Raw genomic sequence first — 26,142 nt, 5'->3', positions numbered from 1 at the left:
CGCTGGAGTCTGTGCTGACATCTACAGGCCACCATTCGCCAGTGAGTTTACTTCAGGATTGTACAGGGTATATGCATTTCTATGTCTATTGGGAAAAAAAGTGATACTTTCAAAAGTTGAGTTATTTATATGTTCACTTATTTCTGTTTGTCAAGGACTCCTGATGCTGGAAACATTTCTCTTTATTGCTTTGCGGATCGGCTGTGTTCCTGAAAGTCTTGCATCATCTTTTAAATATGAATCATTTTTTTAATGAAAAAACATATGTAAACAATTTGAAGGAAGAGAGTGAGTTATAGGAAGAAGTGTAAATCACTGACCAGAACATTTTACATAAATAATGCATATTGACTACAGATACAAATTCATTGCCCCCCATATGCACGTTTTCAACAAGAGGTCCATGCATGGTTAGCACCTTTGAGAATGAAGCTGAGGACACAGAGGGAGAGCAAGGCAGAATCCAAAGCTTGGCAACAAGAATAAGCAGAAAATCAGTATTTTAGACTGTGCTGAGCAAGAGGGGGTGGCCTCAGCTTAAGGCAGAGAGAAGCTGTTGGAAGGACAATCTATCTATCTATCTATCTATCTATCTAGATATCTATCTATCTATCTATCTATCTATCTTTGTCTTTTCTAGGGCCCCACCCAAGGCATATGGAGGTTCCCAGGCTAGGGGTCGGAATCGGAGCTGTCGTCTCCAGCTTACCCCAGAGTCACAGCAATGCCAGATCTGAGCCACGTCCGAGAACTACACCACAACTCATGGCAACACCGGATCCTTAACCCAATGAGCGAGGCCAAGGATTGAACCCGAAACCTCATGGTTCCTAGTCGGATTTGTTAACCACTGGGCCACGATGACGGGAACTCCTGGAAGGACAATTTAAATTCTCTGCTTGTCTCTCCTCACGCCACCCTCCACTCCCCTCCCCTTCCTAAAACCACTGCTTTGGTTTTTTCCTTGCCGGCAAGAATGTTAGTGGATGAGAGGAAAGAAGGCAGCATTGAGGTGAATGCTTTGGGCGTTTAGCCCTATCCTCTCCCCATCCAGATCCAGGGGTTTGCGGATTACAACCTTGCAAAATTGCCTTCTTGGGAGTTCCCGCTGTGTTGCAGGGGAAACGAATCCATGAGGTGGCGGGTTTGATCCCTGGCCTCGCTCAGTGGGTTGGGGAATCCTTCCTTGCTGTGGCCCAGGCCAGGAGCTGTAGCTCTGATTTGACCCCAAGCCTGGGAACTTCCATATGTTGCCATGAGCTCGGCCCTAAGAAACAAAAAACAAACAAACAACAAAAGTACCTTCTCTCTACGTTATACCCCCTAAGGATGTAGGAGTGAAACACTGAGAGAGTTGTTTCTTGCTGAGCTGTTGCAAAGTAGAGTGATCATTCCAGTTGGTAGGGTCTGCGTGCCCCGTACCCTACTCCCCACATCCAGACAGCCTGAACTACCCTAGCCTGACACAGACTGTGGTCCCAAGACCAAAGAGCCAGTAATTCACAGGTTACATGAACTCACAGGCCAAATGAACCAGACTCCTGAGGAATGCCTGGGCCACAAAAGATAAACCATGAACTGGACAAAAGAAATGAAGCACAGTATTAACACAGATAGTTAAATAATTTTAAATAAATATGATAGGCTATAATAAAGAAAGGAAGGAAGGAAGAGAGAAGAAAAGAGAAAGAACAAGTCTAAGTTACCCTGACAACTAATTATAAACAAGGCTGCAATGAACATCTTTTTTTTTTTTGTTCTTTTTAGGGCCATGCTCATGGCATATAGAAGTTCCCAGGCTAGGGGTCAAATCGGAGCTGGCCTACACCATAGCCACAGCAACATCAGACCCAAGCCGCATATTTGATCCACGCCACAGCTCATGGCAATGCCGGGTCCTTTAGCCCACTAATCAAGGCTAGGGATTGAACCACATCCTCATGGATACTAGTCGGATTCATTTCTGTTGGGCCACGACAGGAACTCCTAGAAGTCATTATTTTTAAATCCCAAAGTTTGTCCTGCTTCTATACAGAAACGCATCAAGAATTAAGTTTATCTTGTTTTGCAACAATATTAAAAATATTTTTCAAAAACATTTTTAATTTTCTAAATTTTATATGAAACGCATTGTTTTATTTTTATTTTATTTTATTTTTTTGTCTTTTTGCTATTTCTTTGGGCCGCTCCCGCAGCATATGGAGGTTCCCAGGCTAGGGGTCGAATCGGAGCTGCAGCCACCGGCCTACGCCAGAGCCATGGCAACGCGCGAGATCCGAGCCGCGTCTGCAACCTACACCACAGCTCATGGCAACGCCGGATCGTTAACCCACTGAGCAAGGGCAGGGACCGAACCCGCAACCTCATGGTTCCTAGTCGGATTCGTTAACCACTGTGCCACGACGGGAACTCTGAAACGCATTGTTTTAAAATTGAATTTCATTCTAAAATTAAGGACATTTTATTTATAATACATTTTCTTGTATTTAAGGATGGAGTGTTGGCTTAAAAAAGGGAGATGAGAATACCCATTTTCTCATCTATGTCTGTTGCCTGTGTCTGAAAAAATATGAAACTGTCATATCAGCAAGTTCTTTAACTTATGTAAAGGAAGAAAATGTTTCAATGAAGCTGGGAAAAACTGTAAATATAAAAAATGTCAAAAGGTATCTTTCCTTCACCTTTATAGATGATAATAATTGACCTTATTGTGTCCTATGAAATAGAACATTTTCAAAAATGAATATGGTTCTGGAGTTCCTGTTGTGGCTCAGCAGAAATGAATCTGACTAGCATCCATGAGGACGCAGGTTCAATCTCTGGCTTCGCTCAGTGGGTTAAGGATCTGGTGTTGTCTTGAGCTGGGGTATAGGTAGCAGACTCGGTTCAGAAAGTGCATTGCTGTGGCTGTGGTGTAGGCTGGCAGCTACAGCTCCAATTGGGCCCCAGATGCAGCCCTAAAAAGACCAAAAAATAAAATAAAAAGAAAGAAAGCACAGTACTGCCACTTTCCAACCATACAGTAACTTGTTAAATGAAAGATCTGATTTAACTGCAAACATAAAAACTGAGTTAATATCTTATCTGAAAAATGATACCTTTCCCTTACAAATGGACTGATCTGTAAGTATGATTAGACCTGCCGTTTCACTTGCACTCAATTGGTATCAGCAGAAGTTAATCACTGAAGATATTTTATGTAAATGTTTGCCACGAACACTGAGGTGCTGAAAACAGTAACTTATGAGGTGCTGAAAACAGTAACTTATGAGGTGCTGAAAATATTAACAATGTTGCATAACCTTTTCTGAATCTCAGGGCTTCTCCTGCAAGAATGTGTTGACATTGTACTGATGGTGCAAAAACAACAATGGATAACAGAACTGGTGCTTTAGCATGAATCAGGCTAACAGCATCGAACTGTATTAGTAGTCACTGAATTCTCTATCACCACACAGTCGTGGTTTCTAAGACGTCAGTGGCACTAGAGAATGTCCTTGATGAAGCAGCAAAATTACAATTTTTATTATATCTCCATTCTTGAGTATATCTTAGGAAATATTCTGTGTGATGAAATGAGAAGGACCCATAAAGCATTTCTGTCACATAATACAGTGGTTGTCTCCAGGAAAAACACGGAGCTGCAAGCTGAACTAGCCACTTTTTTCATAGAATAGATTTTTTTTCCCCTTAGAAAAATAAACGACGGATAGAAAACTTGGATAGTTGACATACATTTTCTCAAGAACGAACGGGTCACTTCAAGGAAAGCAACTAAAAGGCATCTGTTGCCAATGATAAAATTTAAGCTTTCAAATGAAAACTAGGATTCTGGGAAACTCGTGTCTGCCACTGTGGGATATTTAAGAACACGTTTCTTTCCTTCTTTTTGCTTTTTAGGGACACACTTGCGGCCCATGGAAGTTCCCAGACCAGGGGTCAAATCGGCCACAGCCACAGCCACAGCAACACGGGATCCATGCCAGATCTGCAACCTATGCAGCAGTTTGTGGCAATGCCTGATCCTTCACCCACTGAGGAAGGACAGGGATCGAAGCCACATCCTCATGGACACTATGTTGGGTTCTTAACCCACTGAGTTAACGGATATTTCTAGTGACCAATGCACAATGTTACAGAATCATGCAAAGGTAAAAGATCCTTTCAAAGTGCGAGACAGGCTAATAGATTTCAAAGACTTCCTGTCATTTATGCCTTGAACCTGAAACTTTAAACTCATCCTACATTCTCACCTCTCCCTGGATTCCCTTCATTTTATTTCTCGACACTTAGTGTAAATTCCATATCCCAGACAGCTTAAGTACATTCTCTCATCCTTAGCGCGATTTCCAATGCCTTCATTCAGAACTTCGGTGATTTTGCGTGTTTCAGAACACGTCAAATCTCTAACACAGTGTCTGAGGGCTTTATCTGGCCACCGCCCACTCCCGCTGTTTCTCTGTTTCACTTTATTCTCCAGTAAGCTGATCTGATGATAGCTCTTTATAAAAAACATGCTGATTCATGACCCCATGCCTTTACATTCATGTGTTTTCTTCTGCCTGGAATGTGTCCCCCTCCTTCTGCTTACTTGGAAAATTCCAAGTTCCATCTATCAACATTCCATTCAGATGTCTCTTTCTCCAGGCAGTGTTTCTTGACCAACTCATATTAATAAGAGTTAATTACTTTATTGTTCTGGGTTGCTTTGCATTTTTTTTCCTGTTGCAGTGTACTTATGATTCGGTAACTGTTGGCTTTCTGTAGAATTCTTGTTACAGATCTTTTGCTTTGAAGATGTTTACCTATAGTGAGCAATCCCTTTAGAAGCAGGTCTTGTTTTCTAATATATATATATATTCTTCTGTCCCTAAAATGCTTTTGTATTAAGAAACGGGAAAATATAATTCTGGTTTAATGGCCTCTGTGTCTCTGTTAAGTTATAAAATAAAAATCAAGGAAATGCAGACCAAAAATTAGTGGTTATAAAAAGACTTCAAAGACCCCTCGGCATTAAGAATTTAAACCAGTGGTACTTAGAGAATTACTCAGTAAGTTAAATTCAAGAGAACTTAATTTTAATCTAATTATATTTAATAATCCTAGTCTGGGTAAACACTTTCATAAATCAAATTATTTTGTGTATTTTGAGTTTAAAATGCATCCCTGCTTTGGAGCATCTGCTGTGGCACAGTGCATTAAGAATCTGACTGTAGCGGCTTGAGTCACTTCGGAGGTATAGGTGTGATTCCCAGCCTGGCGCAGTGGGTTAAAGGATCCAGCATTGCCCCAGCTGCTTAACTTACTGATGATCTAATATCGTCTCTTCATTTTGATGTTGATTTCCACTAAGTAAATTAAATTGTGTTTTTAAAAGCAGAAATCCACTTATGAATAAACACAAAACAAAATGTTCCCAAATGCAGTCTTTGATGTAATGCCCTAAACTTTAGAAATTCAGGTTCATTTATTTGGGGTTAATTTCTCCCTGTCGGATGTTGACACATTGTTCTATATCTGTCAAATGCATAATTATAAAATAAATCATTATTTGACAACGAAATGAAATTATACACACGCATTAGTTTAAAGTGTCCATCTCTTTGCCATACTTTTTAAACACTCTCAGATGATATAAAAAATGGAAAAAGATCTTTATTCAGAACCTACTAAATTTTCATTTTCAATTTTGTGAGTTGGTTTCTTTCTAACCCCATTTTCATCTAATTAGAGTTTCACAAATAAGATGCCTGCAAGTGAAAGGCTAACAGGTATAATTATTGTTTCATAAGAATTTGTAAAGTCTTTTTGGTATTAAGAAAGTGATACAAATTAATGTATGTCTAAAAACATTTTTATGGAGTTCCCGTCGTGGAGCACTGGTTAATGAATCCAACTAGGAACCATGAGGTTTTGGGTTCGATCCCTGGCCTTGCTCAGTGGTTTTAAGGATCCAGCGTTGCCGTGCCATGAGCTTCAGTGTAGGTCGCAGATGCGGCTCAGATCCCGTGTTGCTGTGGGTCTGGCATAGGCTGGTTGGTACAGCTCCGATTAGACCCCTAGCCTGGGAATCTCCATATGCTGCGGGAGCGGCCCTAGGCAAAAAGACAAATAAATAAATAAATAAATAAAAATAAAAAAATAAAAACACTTTTGCAAATCAAGTAGCCTCTAATTCTTTGCTTTAACAAAATTAAAGAAAAACTCTACATTTTAGTTGTGAGATTATTAAAAATAGTATTTAATAATAGCTTACTTCGTGAGTTTTTGGCATATAACTAAGAAGACACTTTTAAAATTGGGTGAAGTTGCTACAACAAAATTCTCTCCAGTCTCATACTTACTATATTTCCATACTTGTACATGTGAAAAACAAAATTCTTTAGTTATTTTATGCTAATTTTTAAAATTAATACAAATCATATAGAACCTAGCCTCAGAATAAATAACTTTTCATCAACATGAAGTTGGGAAAATAAAACTTCAATCCATCTTAATAATAGACCTTTTTTTTTTTTTTTAAGGGTCGCACATGAGGCACATGGAAGTTGTTCCTAGGCTAGGCTGAATTGGAGCTACAGCTGCAAGCCTACACCACAGCCACAGCAACATCAAGATCAAGCCGCTTCTGTGACCTACACCACAGCCACGGCAATGCTGGGATCCTTAACTCACTGATCGAAACCAGGGATTGAATCCACAACCTCATGGATCCTAGTCCGGTTTTGTTATCGCTGAGCCATGACAAGAACTCCAGAGATACATTTCCAATTAAATTTTACTTGCAAACACTTTATTTTTTTACTTTTTCTTTTGCTTTTTAGGGCTGTACCCATGGCATATGGAAGTTCCCAGGTTAGGGGTTGAATCAGAGCTATAGCTGCCAGCCTACACCACAGCCACAGCAACACCAGATCAGAACCTTCAACCTTCACTGCAGCTCATGGCAACATCAGATCCTTAACCCACTGAGCAAGGTCAGGGATCAAACCTGCATCCTCATGGATACTAGTCAGGTTCTTAATCTGCTGAGCCACAATGGGAACTTCCCAAAATTTAATTTTTAAATATTTTTATTTACTAACATCGATATTATTTATATTGTTTTGATTGACTGTGTATCTCTAATAATTGTAACATTATCTTAACCCATATGACTTTTTACACTTTTAGAACAGGAAATAAAAATTCATTTTTTTTTCTTTTTAGGTCATATGTAAGTTCCCAGGTTAGGGGTGGAATTGGAGCTGCCGCTGCTGGCCTACACCACAGCCATAGCAATGCCAGATCCTTAACCCACTGAGCAAGGCCAGGGATGGAACCCTTGTCCTCATGCATACTAGTTGGGTTTGTTACTGCTGAGCCACAACGAGAACTCCAAAAATTCATTTTAAGAAGGTGTTTTGCTGCAAAGAAACCTAATATCTGGATCAAGAAAAGATTTCCAAGAACAAAAATGTATGACATTAGGATGCAGCCAGGGTGGAGAACTCAAAAACAATTCTATGGGGGAGTAAAATGAAAATATGAATTCAAAAGGAAAAGAAGGAGCAAACTAAAATTTCAACTGTTGAGGAAGGGGTTGCTTGTGAGTTTTAAAAATTAATGATGGTTTGGAGTTTGTGGCACAGTGGAAACGAATCCGACTAGGAACCATGAGGTTGCAGGTTCGATCCCCGGCCTCGCTCAGTGGGCTAAGGCTCTGGCATTGCCCTGAGCTGTGGTGCAGGTCGCAGATGCAGCTCGGATCTGGTGTTGCTGTGGCTCTGGCGTAGGCTGGTGGCTACAGCTCTGATTAGACCCCTAGCCTGGGAACCTCCATATGCCGTGGGTGCAGCCCTAAAAAGACAAAAGACAAAAGACAAAAAAAAAAAAAATTAATGATGGGTGTCAAAACATTACAGTATTTGGATTCCATTGGCCATGTGACAGTTTTTTTTTTTTTTTTTTTTGTCTTTTTGCTATGTCTTGGGCCGCTCCCGAGGCATATGGAGGTTCCCAGGCTAAGGGTCAAATTGGAGCTGTAGCCACCAGCCTGCGCCAGAGCCACAGCAACTCGGGATCTGAGCCGAGTCTGCAACCTACACTGCAGCTCACGGCAACGCCAGATCGTTAACCCACTGAGCAAGGGCAGGGACCGAACCCGCAACCTCATGGTTCCTAGTCGGATTCGTTAACCACTGCGCCACGACGGGAACTCCGCCATGTGACAGTTATTACCAGTTTCACTTAAAACTGGAAATTTTATTCTTTGCAACTGTTTGGATCCATGCTGAGAGTTCAGGTCAACGGAAGCCTGTGGCAAAGGCAGAAAGTACTTCACAATTCTTTTAGGAGAGATGTGAAGGGAAGGCCACTGAGTAATTCTTCCTCCTTCTTGTGTTACCTTCATAGAAACACATACAACTGGAGAAGAGAATCTAGGTGCCAGCAGAGACAGAAAGGAGTGGACCATTTTTAGAGTTCCATGCTGGGAAGCCCACCCATACTGAGAACAGAAGCAGTAAGCAAGAAACACTAGTCTTGGGACCACTGACATTCTGGACAGCCTTGCTCACACCCCAAATCACCAAACCCCAAAGCTCCCTTGAGCTCTTTAACTTTCAGCAACTCTTGGACACAATACAGAACCAATTCTTCCTCTCCCTTGTAATGGAACCCCTCCCCCTGATTTACCTGATGATGAAGATACTGCCCTCTTTGATTACCTGTGAAGAGAATATGACCTGTGGGAGGTGGAGGTGGAGGTTGTGAGGTCCTAGAGAAAATCTTTGGTCTTACTTTCGATGTAGCATAAAAATGTAAATATCAGACCCATGGTAGATTCTGGAAACAATGGGGTGGGGGGGAGAGGACACATGCACTGCTAGGAGTCTGTCCTACAGCAGTGGCTTTCTTCCAATGAACCCTACAACACACACATCTGGGGACCACACCAAGTTTCTTCGACTCCAACTTTTCTCCTCATAGACGCTTGAGGTTGATGTTCCCTTTGACTATTCAACACACCATTTGTAGCAACATCTACATACACTTATACATGCTCACCTAGAGGGGTTTTTTGGTTTGTTTTTGTTTTTTGTCAAGCCTGGGACCTGGTTTCTTCCCACTGAATCACTAGTGAGACTCTTGAGAAATGCAAGAAGAGAATTCTTGGAGTGGAACTCAAGAGATAAGGAAATCATGGCCTGGGTGCCTGGATGCCCTTCTGGTGGCTCTCCAGGCTCCTGGCTCAGTTTCCTCAGCTCCTATTACAAATAAGCAGGGGAGATCCAAATGCAGACCAGGCATGTGGAGTGCAGCCCACAGAGACTGGCCATGCCTGCTAGAAGCTGGGCATTGGGCACTGCGACTTCTGGAAAACCAGTCCTGCTGATTCTGTAGTTCTCCACTTTGACGGCTTCTCAGACTGACCAGGAGGCTGAGTTTTCACCAACCTCTTGCCTTACAGGTTTGACACAGGCAGCTGCAGGAATTCACTTGCATCTGCTGGCCCTCTGGGTGGTGGCTTGTCACACCCTCTGCCTACCAGGCTGATGAGACCTGCCTGCCTGAGGTCATGCTCCCTTCCATCCTCTACAGCACATCTCTGGCCCCAGTGTAAGAGTGGTGGGATATTGTGTAACCTCACTACTTAAGAGTGGAAAACCCACATGTCAAGGTGAAGAGGCCTGGTGTCCTCACTCTCTTTCTGCTCAAGCTTGTCACCTATTTTTTTTTTTTTTTTTTTTTTTTGTCTTTTTTGCCTTTTCTTAAGCCGCTCCTGCGGCCAATAGAGGTTCCCAGGCTAGGGGTCTAATCGGAGCTGTAGCCACCAGCCTTCCCCAGAGCCACAGCAAGTCCAAGCCACGTCTGCGACCCACACCACAGTTCACCCCAACGCCAGATCTTTAACCCCCTGAGCAAGGTCAGGGATGGAACCTGCAACCTCATGGTTTTTAGTCGGATTCGTTAACCACTGCACAACAACCGGAACTCCGTTTGTCATCTATTTTATCCACTCTAATAACAGGAGCAACAAGGAAGAGCAGGCCAACAATTATTCCACGATAATTACAAGGAGGTAGGAAGATAGCTTTGAAGAAGGGGAGAGGAAGTGGGTTATGATTCTCCCTTGGCTGGAACCCTGGTCCTGCTTAAGGCACTGAAGATGGTTCCTGAGTTCCCTGGTCTGATAGACCATTCCCTTCCCCACATATTCCTCCGTACCCCACCCCAGGCTGAAAGACACGGATATGAGGCCCAGGGGGTGATGTCTGAGAGAGAAAATGTCTGTCGCACAAACTAAGACGACCTCGAGTTACAGATCCAAACAAATGTAGTGACAACTGAAGGGCTGAATGTACCACTCAAGTATTCGGGGACCCTCCGCAAGGAGATGGTTTCCTTTAAAGACCCGGTTTCCTTTAAAGACCCCGCCAGGATGGGATTACTTAGGGTACACCTCCCACAAATAAAGGGTTTAAAGGTCTGGGCAGACCTCGTCCCTCCCTCGTCGTCCATCCCTTGTTAGGGACGAGACCCAATCTCATTGCCCTTCCCAACCTCACTCCAGGGTTCCAAGGAGGGAGCGAGAGAGGAACCTAGACGGCTGCATCCCTTCCTCACTATCCCAGGTTGAGTGATCCCTGGGGAACAAAATCGCCGTCCCAAATCTTACCTCGCAAGGGCGTCTCCTGCGCGTTCTTCAGGTATTTGCGGAGCTACCTGATCCCCTCTCCCTCCAGGCAGGCGCTCCGGACTTTGCAATAGGCATCTCCCTTGAAGCCTGGTGGGGGAGGGGTTTCGAGCCGCAGTGTCGCTTCTGTTCAGTCTCTAGGCCCGGGTGCAAGCATTTTCACCAGAGCTGCTGCGGGGGGTGGGGGTGGGCGGAGAAGCTAGGCTCATCAAGTGACCCTCTGCGAACCGCCGCACTGGAAAAAATGCCCCCTGGGCATCCGCCTCCAGGGTCGCAGCGGGAGCCCTCTGGCCCCACCCACCTCAGGGCCAGAAGCTATGATTGGCTCGCTGGAACGCCAATCAGAGCTCGGCGCTCTGGGGCCGGAGAAACGCGGCACCACCCTCCGGCTATAACAGCTGCTGGGTTCTTCTCTGAGCTCCGCCAGGGTAGCGGGTTCCTAAAAGTCCCTCTGAGGGTTCCGCGGTGACCTGATGTCCAGCCCTCAGTCGCCGCCCCCAGGATTCTCCCAGCTTGTCTGCGCTGATTCCGGGGCTCCGCTTCCCTTCCGCCAGGTTCAGCCCGCGAGCTCGGCCCTCCCACCTGTGAGGTGCCTGGTGCCCAGGCGGGGATGAGGGCGGCGGACCGAAACCCGGACCGAGAGTCCCCGAGCCTCGCCACCTGACCGCACCTCTCCAGGACTCTGGGCCCGGCTTCTTGTAAACTACCCGCTCCTCATAGACCCTGAACGGCTGCCAGCCGGAGAGTTATTCAACTGCAGGGAGGAAAGGTGAGCAAGGTGGGCGAAGGAGAGAGAGGAACAAAAGAAGGCAGAACGAAGGCAGGGTTGGAAGAGGGCGGGGGCAGAAGGTTGCTGAGGAAGGAGAGTGTTAACTGCATGGCCTTTTCCTATTCAAGGGTAGTAGTTCCACGTCCTTTGGCTTCTCACCTCAGTTCTCCGTTCACCTGCTCGCCTCTGCGGCAGGGCCCCTGAAAGGAGTGGCAGGGGGATTTCTAGTAGCGTTATCGGGTTCCCAGATGCCACAGCGTGAAAGAGGAACTTAGAATGGACCTGGACTTGTGCTTTTTGGGAGTTTTTTTTTTTTTTAATTACATAATCAACTTCATTATTAGTCATTGATCTATTCAGATTTTCTGTTTCCTCAGGATTCAGTCTTGGAAGATTGTATGTTTCTAAGAATTTATCAGTTTCTTCTGTTGTCTAATTTATTGGCATATAATTGTTCATAGTGTTTCCGTGCGTACTTTTATATTTCTGTTGTGGTGTCAGTTGTAATTTCTCCACTTTTCTTATTTATTTGGCCCCCCTCTTTTTTTTTTTTTTTGAGTCTGGCTAGATATTTGTCAGTTTTGTTTATGTTTTCAAAGAACCAATTTGTAGTTTTATAAGTCTTTCTTTATTGGCCATGCCCATGGCATATGGAAGTTCCTGGGCCAGGGATTGAACCTGCACCACCGCAGTGTCAATGCAGGATCCTTAACCCACTGTGCCACAAGCGAGCTCCTTGTCTTGTTTTGTCTTTCTATTCTTTCTCTCTCTCTCTCTCTTTTTTTTTTTTTTTTTTTTTTTTCCCTTTTTAGGGACTCACTGGCGGCATATAGAAGTTCCCAGGCTAGGGGTCAAATGGGAGCAATAGCTGCCAGCCTGCGCCACAGCCACAGCAACATGGATCTGGGCTGCATCTACAACACACCACAGCTCATGGCAACACTGGCAAGGCCTAGGATCAAACCGGTATCTTCATGGGTACTAGTCAGGTTTGTTACCCCCTGGGACACAACTGGGAACTACTAATCTTTTCTATTTTTAAGTCTATTTCAATTATTTCTGTTCTGATCTTTATTATTTCCTTTCTTTTGCTAACTTTGGGTTTTATTCTTTTTCTACTTCCTTTAGGCTTAAGAGTAGATTGCTTATTTGAGCTTTTTCTTGTTTCTTGAGATTGCTATAAACTTTCCCCTTAGAACTGCCTTTTTCTGTGTCCATAGATTTTTTTTCTTTCTTTTTTTTTTTTTTTCTTTTTTTGTCTTCTTAGGGCCACACCCGTGGCATATGGAGGTGCCCAGGCTAGAGGTTGAATTGGAGCTGTAACCGATGGCCTACACCACTGTCACAGCAGTGTAGGAGCCAAGCAGCATCCATGACCTACACTGCAGCTCACAGCAATGCTGGATCCTTAACCCACTGAGTGGGGTCAGAGATTTAACCTGCATCCTCATGGATACTATTTGGGTTTGTTAACTACTGAACCATGATAGGAACTCCTTGTCCCGTAGATTTTGGACAGTTGTTTTTCTGTGTTCATTTGCCTCAAGATATTTTTTTGGGGAGTTCCCGTCGTGGCGCAGTGGTTAACGAATCCGACTAGGAACCATGAGGTTGCGGGTTCGGTCCCTGCCCTTGCTCAGTGGGTTAACGATCCGGCGTTGCCGTGAGCTGTGGTGTAGGTTGCAGACGCGGCTCGGATCCTGCGTTGCTGTGGCTCTGGCGTAAGCTGGTGGCTGCAGCTCCGATTCAACCCCTAGCCTGGGAACCTCCATATGCCGCGGGAGCGGCCCAAGAAATAGCAAAAAGACCAAAAAAAAAAAAAAAAAAAAAAAAATTTAAATAAAAAAAAAAATAAAAAAAAAAAAGATATTTTTTTGATTTCTTCTTGGATTTCCTTAGTGACCCAATAGTTGGTTAGTAGATGTTGTTTAGTGTCTACGTATTTGTGGGGTTTTTTGCAGTTTTTTCTCGTTTTTGATTTCTTGTTTTTGATTACTGTGGTCCAAAAAGATACTTGATATGATTTCAGCCTTTCTAAATTTGTTAAGACTTGTTTTGTGTCCTAATATCTGATCTATTCTAGAGAATGTCCCATGGGTACTTGAAAAAAATGTGTATTCTACTGCTTTTGGATGGAACGGGCAAAGCAATTGAGTAGAGACATAGGGGGTCATTGATGCAGATGGATCAAGCATATTGGAGATTAGATAAGGATGCTGCAGCCTATTTGTGGTTGCTACTCCTTCAGAATATGCATCCTCTTATCCAGGGTAACTTAAGGAGAGGGATGTGTGCAGATCCAGTGTATATACTGCAATTTCACTTCACCTAAGGGAGAAGAGTGTATATCTTTATATTAGCAATGTGTCTCTTCTCAGGGTTCCATCATACCAACCATAACGCACCCCCACTGTTCAATTTCAGTAGTAAATAGTATATCTCAGGCCAGTTTTCAGAAAAGCAGGTTATAAGAGAACAAAGCCAGAAAATCATTGCTCAAAAGAGCATACACCTATCATCTTATGTTCATGAAGCAACTGAACCTTAGACTGATTTTTTTTTTTTTTTTAGGCTGATAAATATGTGTAACTACAAATGGGCTACAGCATTTGATTCTCAGCTTAATGAGTATTTCCCTTTGCCCATGGGGGTGGAGGGATGGTTCAGGCTAATATTGATTGTGATTCTCTACTACCACCTAGTGGAGATTCATTCACTAAAAGCCCTATTCCTTATTTAAAATTTCCACAGTAAATGTCTTGTTATAAAAGGTTCAAACCATATAGAAGAGTGTAGCGTAAAAGGTCTCTGTCACTCCCTCCTTTCTCATTCCACTCTGTTTCCCAGAGGCTGTGTATTGTGGCACGTATCCCGCTAGGACATTTCACGTGCTTTTACTTAGGTGTATGATGGGAGAACTTCTAACACATGAACTGAAGGTTGTTTTGTCTTTCTGGTACAGAGATAGATAAGGCATTTTCCCTTCATGCCTTGGGTGACTATAGCAAAACAATGATGATCAAAAGGTTAAACTTTTTTTTTTTTTTTTTTTGTCTTTTTGCCATTTCTTGGGCCGCTCCCGCGGCATATGGAGGTTCCCAGGCTAGGGGTCCAATCGAAGCTGTAGCCCCAGCCTACGCCAGAGCCACAGCAACGCAGGATCCAAGCCGCGTCTGCAACCTACACCACAGCTCACGGCAACGTCGGATCCTTAACCACTGAGCAAGGGCAGGGATTGAACCCGCAGCCTCACTGGTTCCTAGTCGGATTTGTTAACCGCTCACTGCGCCACGACGGGAACTCCAAGTTTAAGCTCTTGAATTTAAAATTTACTTTTGAAGACCATGGTAGAAGCAAGATGAACAAAAGGCATTGGATGAACATTTGTAAATATCCGAAGTCGGTGCTTATTCTGTAAATAGTAGATGTGGGAAGGACTCTTGATGAAGTTAGAGCTTGTTTTCTTGCTCGCTCTAACTTCAAGTTGACAGAATCCCTGGGCTGAGGAGAAAGTGTCAGGAACTGGTCTGGGAGCCTTGTACCCTGTAATCCTTCTAAACTGTGTCTCGGATGTTTTTGTTTAAATAATTTGAATTTGAAAAAAACTGATCTGGGAGTTCCCCTTGTGGCGCAGTGGAAAGGAACCACGAGGTTGCAGGTTCAATCCCTGGCCTCCTTAAGTGTGTTAAGGATCTGGCATTGCCGTGAGCTGTGGTGTAGGTTGCAGACTCGGCCCAGATATGGCGTGGCTGTGGCTGTGGTGTAGGCCAGCATCTGTAGCTCCGATTAGACCCCTAGCCTGGGAACTTCCATACTCCATGGGTGCAGTCCTAAAAAGACAAAAGACAAAAAGAAAAGAAAAGAAAAAACTGATCTACTAAATTAGGGGGCAAAAAAGGAAACAGTATATTTATACTTTACAATTTTTTTAAATTAAGGTATAGTTGATTTACAATGTTCTGTCAATTTCTGCTGTACAGCAAAGTGACCCAGTCATTCATATACATATATGAATATATATATATTCTTTTCCTCATATTATCTTACATCAGTGATTGGATACAGTTCCCTGTGCTATACAGCAGGACCCCATTGCTTATCCATTCTATGGAATAGTTTGCATCTGCTAACTCCAAATTCCCAGTCCCCGCCACTCCCTTGGCAGCCGCAAGTCTATTCTCTGCGTCTGTGAGTCTGGATAGCACATTTGATTGTGCTATCCTTGACATATGACCTATTTGGTTTTCTGTTGCTAAAGCTTACAAACTGCACAGCTGAAACATTCGATCTTTTTATGGTTTTCAATCAACTTTATTGAGGTGTACTTTAAATCATACAAATTGAAGCGTTTTAAAGTATCAGCTTGATGAGTTTTGAGGGATGCATACACAGTGTAACCACCACCCCAATTGATACATAGAACATTTTTCCTGTCTCAGAAAGTTCCCTCTTGCCTTTTTGCAATCAGTCCTCCCGACTCCAGACACTAATTTGATTTCTATCACCTTAACTTGATTTTTGGGGAAGAAAGGGATTTGTTCCCCATCTTCAGATTCACTTTGCTGTCTCAATTTCTGGGAAGCAAACCTAAATTTGAACATATGCATTTAATCTAATTAACACAGGACATACATTTGTATTTTTAAAAACTATTTGCTCTTGTGAACTTTAGACAATGCTGCAAATCATTTGACTTGATTATTCCACTTACTCTCTTGGTAAAAATTTAAAATTTCACCTCTGAAAAAGTCTAAGATCGATAGTGATTACGTTCATCTCTGTCGTCTCAACCTGAATGATTTTATAACTTTGGACCAATTTAAATTGAGTTAATAAATAACTTTTGATTACCTGCAAAATTCTCAGAAGGAATAGTAATTCATAGAGACCAAGAAAGAAATACTGAATCATCAGCTATTATGTATAAACTTGTCCATCTTTACTTTCTGCCAAAACTCAAATTAAGATGGTAAACTCTGGAGTTCCCGTCGTGGCGCAGGGGAAATGAATCTGACTAGGAGCCATGAGGTTGTGGGTTCGATGCCTGGCCTTGCTCACTGGGTTAAGGATCCGGCATTGCTGTGAGCTGTGGTATAGGTCACAGACGTGGCTCGGATGTCACGTTGCTGTGGCTGTGGTGTAGGCTGGCAGCTGTAGCTCCGATTCAACCGCTAGCCTGGGAACCTCCATGTGCAGTGGGTGTGCCCTAAAAAGACCAAAAAAAAAAAAAAAAAAAAGAAAAAAAGAAAAAGATTGTAAATTCAATGTGGTACACACATTTGTATGTTATAGTAAAATTAGTTTTACTTTACTTTATTCTATTTTTTCAATGGCCATAACCATAGCATACAGAAGTTTCCTGGCCAGGGATTAAATTTGATCCACAGCAGCCACAATGCCAGATCTTTTAACCCACTGCACCAGCAGAAATCGAAACTGTCTCAGCGGCAGTGATCCAAGCCGCTGAAGTCAAATTCTTAAACCATGGCAGGAACTCCTAATTATATTTTAAATTAGCACAACATTGTAAATCAACTATGATACAAAAATAAAAAAGATTAATCATATTTTAAAGCTGAAGTTTAAAGATTTAAATAATATTGTCATTTAACTATGTACATATTTCTGTAGATTTAAAACATACATGATGAATTAAAATTATTAAGCAAAAAAAAAAAGAGGACTTTTTAAAATTTGGTCTTGGAATATTCAGTGGGCTCTTAAAATGAGGTATAAAAAGTGATTTCCCCCCCTCAGTGTTATCAGCTCAGCTAGCAGCGAATTCTTATCAGAATACTCTCTCTCAATATCCTGATATATTTGACTGCTTTGTGCTGATATCTTTGTGTTCTAAAATAATTTTTAAAACAAATAGTAAAACCCCTTTGATTTATGAGAGACCTAACACTTCTTATAATTATGTTACTTTGCTTACTTTTATTTTAAAATGTTTTATTGTCACTTTGATTATTGGGATAGCAAACGATATAACAATTGCAGACTCTCAGGTCTTTAGGATTCTTTGGAAAGTTATTTTTGTTGTTGCCTTCCTGAAACCTAGCCCTGAATTGAAAATACTAAAACTGTCGGAGTTCCCGTCATGGCTCAGTGATTCACGAATCTGACTAGGAACCATGAGGTTGCGGGTTCGATCCTTGGCCTTGCTCAGTGGGTTAAGGATCTGGCGTTGCCGTGAACTGTGGTGTAGGTTGCAGACGCGGCTCAGATCCCGAGTTGCTGTGGCTGTGGTGTAGGCCGGTGGCTACAGCTCCGATTGGACCCCTATCCTGGGAACCTTCATGTGCCGTGGGAGCAGCCCAAGAAATGGCGAAAAGACAAATAAATAAATAAAACTGTCAAGCTATCGTTTACACTAAAAAAAACCCCATTTTCCCACTAGGTAGCCACTATCCATTTGACCACTAGGTAGCACCAAAGGCTTAATCTTTCACCATATAAAATGAAGGAAGCTGGCCATAATTAGGTGCATTTGGCATGCTTTATACACTTTAATTCTGTATTATCAAAGGAGCTACCCTGTGTATCAACCCCACAATGTGGAAAAAGCTGACACCGCCCCCCAACTCAGTCTTTCTTTGATTAATTTTGTCCAGGTAAAAATATTATCAATGTGTGTTTTAACAATCATTTTTTTTTGTTTCAGGAAGGGTAAAAGCATACTCATATTCATATTCCCAGTCTTTCATGGTGATTTTAATACACTAATTTAATTAATTAATTCATAAATACACTAATTTTATTTATTTATTTATTTATTTTTGTCTTTTTTCCCTTTTTTAGGGCCGCTCCCGTGGCATATGGAGGTTTCCAGGCTAGGGGTGGAATCGGAGCTGTAGCCACTGGCCTACACCAGAGCCACAGCAACGTGGGATCCGAGCCGTGTCTGCGATCTACACCACAGCCCACGGCAACGCCGGATCCTTAACCCATGGATCGAGGTTAGGGATCGAACGCACAACCTCATGGTTCCTAGTCGGATTCGTTAACCACTGTGCCACGACGGGAACTCTGACACTAGTTTTAAAGAAGATTTTGTCTCTAGGTTTAAAATACCTTTGTGAATTGGTAGGAATCCTAACCGCACTTTACAGGCTGGGTTAGAAGACTGTGGAAAGTTGCTATTGCCCCTCATCCCATCCAGATTGTGTACTTACTTACCTTTGCAGTCATGACTAGTAAGTCTTTGCAAAATCATGAGATTTCTAGGTTCTTCTCCTCTATTCTAATACTGTTGGTTACTGTGATACATTAAACAGAGCCATCCTGTCCTGTTACCAACAGATGTTTCCTGCTGTTCTCTCATACTTGCCCCAAGCCCTCTGCTATTAGCTATCATCAAAAACTGAGTCTTCTGAGAGACACAACAGAAAAGGACAACCTCTGAAGCTCAGTGGCAATGATCACCAGCCTGATATTGCAAAAAAGAGAATTATGAGAACAACCTTACCAGTTTGAGCTGACATTGCCAAACTATGCTGGGGGACTTGAAGACTGGCATTTATAGGACTGTTTTAATACAGAAGCAGATGAAGTCATTAATGTACTCTGCTAGCTCAAGATCAGTGGAACAAGAAATAAGACTGGAGGAGTTCTCGTCGTGGGTCAGTGGTTAACGAATCCGACTGGGAACCATGAGGTTGCGGGTTCGATCCCTGGCCTCGCTCAGTGGGTTGGGGATCAAACATTGCCATGAGCTGTGGTGTAGGTCGCAGATGCGGCTTGGATCCCTCGTTGCTGTGGCTCTGGCGTAGGCTGGTGGCTATAGCTCCAATTCGACCTCTAGCCTTGGAACTTCCATATGCTGCGAGAGCGGCCCTAGAAAAGGCAAAAAGAAAAAAAAAAAAAAAAAGAAAGAAAGAAATAAGACTGGATAAAACTGTTAACCAATATTTAATTATGGTATTTGTTTTAGAATATTGTTTTACATGTTCCATTTTCTGATGAGCACATGAGCAAACCATTTTATTTTCTTTTTATCTAGCTTTCTAATCCTCACCTTTAGCCTATCTTGTGGAAACTAAAACCAAATATTCTTTGAATGGGTCTTATTCCAATGGAACCTCAAAATTCAGGAAAAAAAATAGTCCTATAGTAAATTTAAAAATAGATGGTAGACTATAAAGTTTAAAGACTCAAGGAGTTTCCTGGTGGCTCAGTGGTGGGTTAAGGAGCCAGCATTGTCACTGCTGTGGGTTTGGTCAATGCCATGGTGCAGGTTTGACCCTTGGCCCAAAAACTTCCACATGCTATGGGTGTGGCAAAAAATATTTTTTTTAATACTCAAGAAAAATGAAATATAATGATGATCCAATTAATTGGAATTTTGAAAAATGCTTTTACAATTTTTAAGCTTAGAAAAATCGAAGCCAAATTGAGTCAAATTTTGCTTTTTATTACTACCACACCTCTACAATCAAAACTTTTTGTAGACATCAATGGTAGAATATATGATAATCCTGTAGAAAATCTGATATGTAATTCTTCTCTTCAAATACCATGCAAGTGCGTTCATGGCTTGCTTTAGGTTTTTATGTCAGTATAGAGATATGCAGTGGTTCACATCTCCAAAGCTGGAATAATGAGCATGCCATAAATATCACATTTAAAGGAAAATCTCATTTAACTGGGTATAAGTCACTAATAAGAGAAAGGACTGGAGTTTGTATTTGGAAACAAGAGCTACAAAATCCTCTCAGTACTCTGGTTCCTGGTTTATTAAGGGCCCACCTGACAGGTAGAAAAGGATATTATTTCTTACAAGCCAGGATCACTGATAGACTTTGGGCATCTCAGAGAAAATGGGACTCCATTCACAGTTAAAGGCACTACAAGCAAAGCTCTGAGAAACTGAATTGGGGGACGGTTCTTGGAATTAGGGAGCTGATAAGTGGCAGTAAAATTATTTCTGGTTATCACAGGAGTAATTGAAACTATGATGTTAAGAGCTAAAGTTTTCCGGGTAGATGTTGACACTCTAGTCGTAATATCATAAGAGCTTTGTTTTGTTAACTACACAACAAGGAGATCGTCACATATTAATCCTAAAACAGGCCAAATAAAAGAGCCTGTCAAATTAGGAGTTCCCATCGTGGCTCAGCGGTTAGCGAACCCAAATAGCATTCATGAAGACACGGGTTGCATCCCTGGCCTCGCTTCGTGGGTTAGGGATCCACCGTTGCCATGAGCTGTGGTGTAGGTCGCAGATGTGGCTCAGATCTGGCATTGCTGTGGTTCTGTCGAAGGCAGGCAGGCTACAGTTCCGATTAGATCCCTAGCCTGGGAACCTCCATATGCCACGAGTGTGGCCCTAAAAGACAAAAAGACTAAGAAAAAAAAAAAAAAGGAGCCTATCGAATTAATGATAATGAATTAGAATGTTTCTGGAAAATCTTCTTTGGTCAGTTCTGTACCTTGCAGGTAGGAATTGTGTAGGACAAATGTCTCAAGTATTGGGAAAAAGGCAAAAATTTGCTTTCTTGATTAATTAATATCATACTTGAACATTTTCTTATAATCCTGCCTGATCAAAATCCAAGTGTTTTAGGGATTGTAACTTGACTAAAAAGGATCTGGTTGGCCCTGTACTATTAGAGGTTAATCTGCAGAAAGTTGATAAGCTATGATGGCTTTACTTTTACCCTGCTAAAGAAGATAAGTCCAAGGCTATGATTTTATTGCTCTGTAGTACATTAACTATTTTTAATCTCTATCACAGCAACTGTTCCCGACTATATAATCTTTGTTTTACAAACACTCAGAATCCTTAGTGAGTTTGATGAAGTTTTGAAGAGTCTAACAAATACATTTCTCATAGAATTAGGAGTGAAAATGTTGAAACAATATGGGAGGCTCATTATAAACAGAAAAGCATCACTTCTCTGTTCTGCAAGAACAAGCCTCAAACCGAAGCATTGCTGCTTCTAAGAGCAGCATTTTGCTCTGTCATTAGGAGCTGGATTTTACTGCAACCACCACTGAAGATACTTCTAAGCCACTTCTGTTGCAGGAACTTCACCTTTTTTTTTTTTTTTTTTAAACCACTTCTTCCCCCAAAGCCAGTTGCTTTTTCTGTCATCTCTGCCAGTGAAAAGATCCCCATTTCCTCCTGTTGCTCAGTTTTTAATTGAAGTCTCAGGTGTATGAACTTGACTGGTGAGACTTAGGTCTGGAACTGGTGCCCTAGCTTCAAAGAGAGCTGGGGGAAGTGGGTTTTCTGAATTACATTATGAGAAGCAGGACTCATAGAGGAGAATTGTACAGTATTCTAACGGTGTTTAAATCTGATGGGACACACTCACCAGTGTCCTGACATGAAATGTGAGGTGCCCTGTGGGGTGGCTCCTGTAAATCAGTGCTTCGGTTCATGGGCTACATCAGTGGTTCTTAAAGTCCAGTTAACCCACAGACTCAAAAGAAACAACGAAATGATTGTATTTGTTTTAAGCCACAAAATTTAGCAGTGGTTTGCTCTATAGCAATAGATAACTGAAATGTATATTGTGTTTGGTTTCTTCAGGCAATATTATTTCTATGACATTTATCCATGTTGTTGCATTGTTGGTAGTTCACTAAAATGCATTGCTTATATAGTATTCTGTTGGATCAACATACTACATTTTATTTATCCACTTACTGTTGAGGATCTATTTTGTTAAGCCATTTGAAACAATTTGTGGACATTATGACATTTTACCATGAAAAAGTTTGGTGTGTGTTTTTTAAGGATAAAGACATTTTGGTGTTCTCCCTGTGGCACAGTGGGTTAAAGATCTGGTGTTGCCTGTGGCATAGGTTGCAGCTGCTGCTTAGATTTGATCCCTGGCCTAGGAACTTCTATATGTGCCACACAGACACACAGACAGACACACAGACACAGACACACACAGACACACAGACACACAGACACACACACACACACACACACACACACGAGAATAAGGACATTTCTCCTACAAAACCCGAATAACATCATCACCTCAAAAATACTTAACATTGGGAGTTCCCGTCGTGGTGCAGTGGTTAACGAATCTGACTAGGAACCATGAGGTTGCGGGTTCGGTCCCTGCCCTTGCTCAGTGGGTTAACGATCCGGTGTTGCCGTGAGCTGTGGTGTAGGTTGCAGACGCGGCTCGGATCCCGCGTTGCTGTGGCTCTGGCGTAGGCCGGTGGCTACAGCTCCGATTAGACCCCTAGCCTGGGAACCTCCATATGCTGCGGGAGTGGCCCAAGAAATAGCAAAAAGACGAAACAAACAAACAAACAAACAAACAAAAAACCCTTAACATTGATACAATATTATCAAACATACAGTCCATGTTCAAATTTCCTCTATAGTCCCAATAATGCCCAATAGTAACAGTTCTTTATTCTAAGATGCTAAATTTTGGCGTCATTGTTATGCAGCCGTAGGTAACTAACGCAGAGGGCATGACACTACAGGCAGAAAGTGAATTCAGTGGGTCTGCTTCTTCCAGTTAAGCTGTTCAGGGTGATGTGGTGATTCCTACTTCTCGGACTTCTCCATGTCTGTTCACGTGTCCCCATTTAATATCTCAGGGTTCAGATCCATCCCAAGCAGTGGTCTTACCCTTAGTGGAATAGACCCCACGGGCTTATGGAATTAATAGTTCTATAGCCTCACAACCTGTTACATAAGACACTAGGTTTGGCTCTTATCTCTATCTGTGTTGCGTTGTAGAAGAGAAGGTACCCTTTAAAACTGCTCTAGTGGTTTTTTAAAGTTTGCAATCATGTCTTGAGCTTGGATGGAAAGCTGTTGATTATCCTTTGTTTCTTTGTATGCCCTATAGGGCAGCCTGAATCAGCCAGCTTATGAAGGTGGTGACAAAAACCTTAACTGAATCACCCAGCATTTGTCTGATCCTGGTCCTAATCTAAAACCTTGTTTCCTGTTACCTCAGATGTGAGGTCCCTCTGACACTTCGGTGATGGTTCAGCTGTTCTGATTGGCTAGTACTAAGTCCGTTTCCCCCCGCCACCCCCTTAACACCCCTGCCCCATGTTTCTTAAAGTTTCACTTTGAGTCGTGAGATGGCTAGTTTTGTGTCACCCGGCTATGGTACCCAGGTCCAGTCTAGACATTACTGCGAAGGTATTTTTTTCAGATAAGATTAACATTTAAACATTTAGATTTAGTTAAGTAAAGCAGATTACCCTCCATAATGTGAGTGGACTTTCTAAGCAGCTGAAAGCCTTAAGAGAAAAAGAATGAAGTTGTCTAAGAGGAAACTGCTTCCACACTGTCTTTGGACTTGAGCTACCACATCAGCTCTTCCTAGATCTCTGGCCTTCCCTAGAGATTTTGAACTTGCCAGCTCTCACATGAGTCAGTTACTTAAAGTAGATCTCCCTTGATAGATAGATAGATATAGATATAGATATGTCTCCTGTTGGCTCTGATTCTGTAGAAAACCCTGACAAATATATTTCCTAGAGAAGGCTGTTTCCCAGATAAATCCACTTTTTTTTCCATGTCAATGCAGTTTTAGAAAATTGATTCTCCACACTCTGTCACTGAGTTTTTGAGTGTACAAGCTCTGTATTACACATACATAGACTACATACAACGCTGTCCTAAACATTTTTGGTTGACTATTGCTGAACCAGTTTCCAATGCTTCTGAATAAGCCCAGTGGAGTGAAAATATTTTTCTTCTTACCATATATGTTCATCATCAGAGAGTTAAGAATTTGGTAAGGAGGACTGAAGATAATCCATATATCTTAGCTTATTATATAAAATAGAACATGTTTATTAGATTCTAAAAAATTATTATAAAAATAATATGTATGCATTGGAAAGAGATGCTGCAAATGTAGGAAGAAATCTAAGTATTCTTAATCCCTACTCTCCCGTTTTAAATCCTGACCTCCCATCTGAATACTTTTATTATATTCTCTGTTTAACTGGATGGAAAAAAAAGGGGGAATTATTTAATATTTGTCATGGAAGTACATAGGAAATTGTTCTCGGAACAATATATATATGTCATATGTGTGTATTTGTTGCTTTCCTTTTTTCTTTCTTTCTTTTTTAGGGCTGCATGTGGAAGTTACTGGGTGAGGGGTTGAGTCGGAGCTGCACCTGCGGCTTACACCACAGCCACAGCCGCAGCCACAACAACATGAGATCTGCCCCAGCTTGTGGCAACACCGGATCCTTAACCCACTGAGAGGGGCCAGGGATTGAACCTGGGTCCTCATGGATACCAGTCAGGTTCGTTACCACTGAGCCACAAGAGGAACTTCTAAAATGATGTTTTTTAAATGAAACTTCTGAATCTTGTGCCTGATTTCATTTCTTTCTTTGTTTTCGCTACCCCATAGCTCAGAGCCATTTTTTTTTTTTTTAACTCATCTACAGCTGGCTGATAAACAAGTCCTGTTACACTGGCTCTCTGGGGGGGAAAAAAAAAACCAAAAAAGTTCTGGCATGTAGCATTGTTGGTTTCTGTAGTATAAATATTTCCATCATGGTCAATGTCAAGCTACCAATAGTTAACAACTGCCTTTCAAAATTCCCGAATGTGGAGTTCTCGTCTTGGTGCAGTGGAAATGAATCCAACCAGGAACCATCCCTGGCCTCGCTCAGTGGGTTAAGGATCTGGTGTTGCCTTGAGCAGCTCAGATCCTGTATTGCTGTGGCTGTGGCATAGACCAGCAGCTATTGCTCTGACTGGACCCTTAGTCTTAGAACTTCCATATGCCATGGGTGTGGGCCTAAAAAGCAAATAAATAAATAAATAAAAATTTCCTGAATGTCTTACAAATTGCTCTTGTTAGGCGGCACAGGACAGCTCCAGCATATCACTTTTTTTTTTTTTTAAATGATATTCATACCCCTTGGCTTCATTATTTCTTATTTTTATTTTCTCTTTGTTCCAATTTCTTTTTCTTCTTTTTAAATTGTGCCTGCCCCTATAAGCTGCATTAAGTCCTTTTTGGAATGAGGAGCACAAGAACGCAATTCTTTGGCTAATAAAGAAAACGATGGCCATCTAATTTCTTTTCTTTTCCTTTTTTTTTTTTTTTTTTTTTTAGCCACCTTGTTGCATATGGAGTTCCTCAGCCAGAGATCAGATCCCAGCTGTAGTTGCAACCTATGCCACAGCTATGGCAGTGCTCCATACTTAATCCACCGTGCTGGGGCCAGGGAATCGAACCTGCATCCTGGCACTGCAGAGACACCAAAGATCCTGTTGCATCACATCAGGAACTCTGCCATCTAATTTGCTGGAGTTCCCTCTGTGGCCCAGCCGAAATGAATCTGACTAGCATCCATGAGGATGGGGTTCAATTCCTGGCCTCGCTCAGTGGGCTAAGGATCTGGTATTGCTGTGGCTGTGGCTATGGTGTAGGCTGGCAGTTGCAGCTCTGATTCAACCCCTAGCCTGGGGACTTCCATGTGCCATGGTGTGGCCCTAAAAAGCAAAAAATAAAACAATAGGAGTTCCCATCGTGGCACAGTGGTTAACGAATCCGACTAGGAACTATGAGGTTGTGGGTTCGATCCCTGGCCTTGCTCAGTGGCTTAAGGATCTGGCGTTGCCATGAGCTGTGGTGTAGGTAGCAGATGCGGCTCGGATCCCGCGTTGCTGTGGCTCTGGTGTAGGCTGGTGGCTACAGCTCCAATTGGACCCCTAGCCTGGGAACCT

General features: G+C 42.2%; 1 protein-coding gene and 1 long non-coding RNA gene across 2 annotated transcripts in view; one reads left to right on the top strand and one right to left on the bottom strand.

Annotated features, from left to right (window-relative positions):
- Positions 1-10,994, bottom strand: part of BRD2 (bromodomain containing 2) — a 66,013-nt gene extending 55,019 nt beyond the window's left edge. Inside the window, exon 1 of the mRNA XM_021097894.1 lies at positions 10,661-10,994. The gene's annotated coding sequence lies outside the window, so the exon portion shown is untranslated. The remainder of the gene's footprint in view (positions 1-10,660) is intronic.
- LOC110261500 lies at positions 11,049-25,489 on the top strand. The gene is made up of 2 exons (XR_002345632.1): positions 11,049-11,447; positions 24,526-25,489. It is a non-coding gene; the product is annotated as an uncharacterized LOC110261500 (long non-coding RNA).

The sequence above is a fragment of the Sus scrofa genome, chromosome 7 (genome assembly GCF_000003025.6).
Source record: "Sus scrofa isolate TJ Tabasco breed Duroc chromosome 7, Sscrofa11.1, whole genome shotgun sequence".
Lineage (NCBI taxonomy): Eukaryota > Metazoa > Chordata > Mammalia > Artiodactyla > Suidae > Sus > Sus scrofa.
This window is presented reverse-complemented; position numbering and strand designations above follow the sequence as displayed.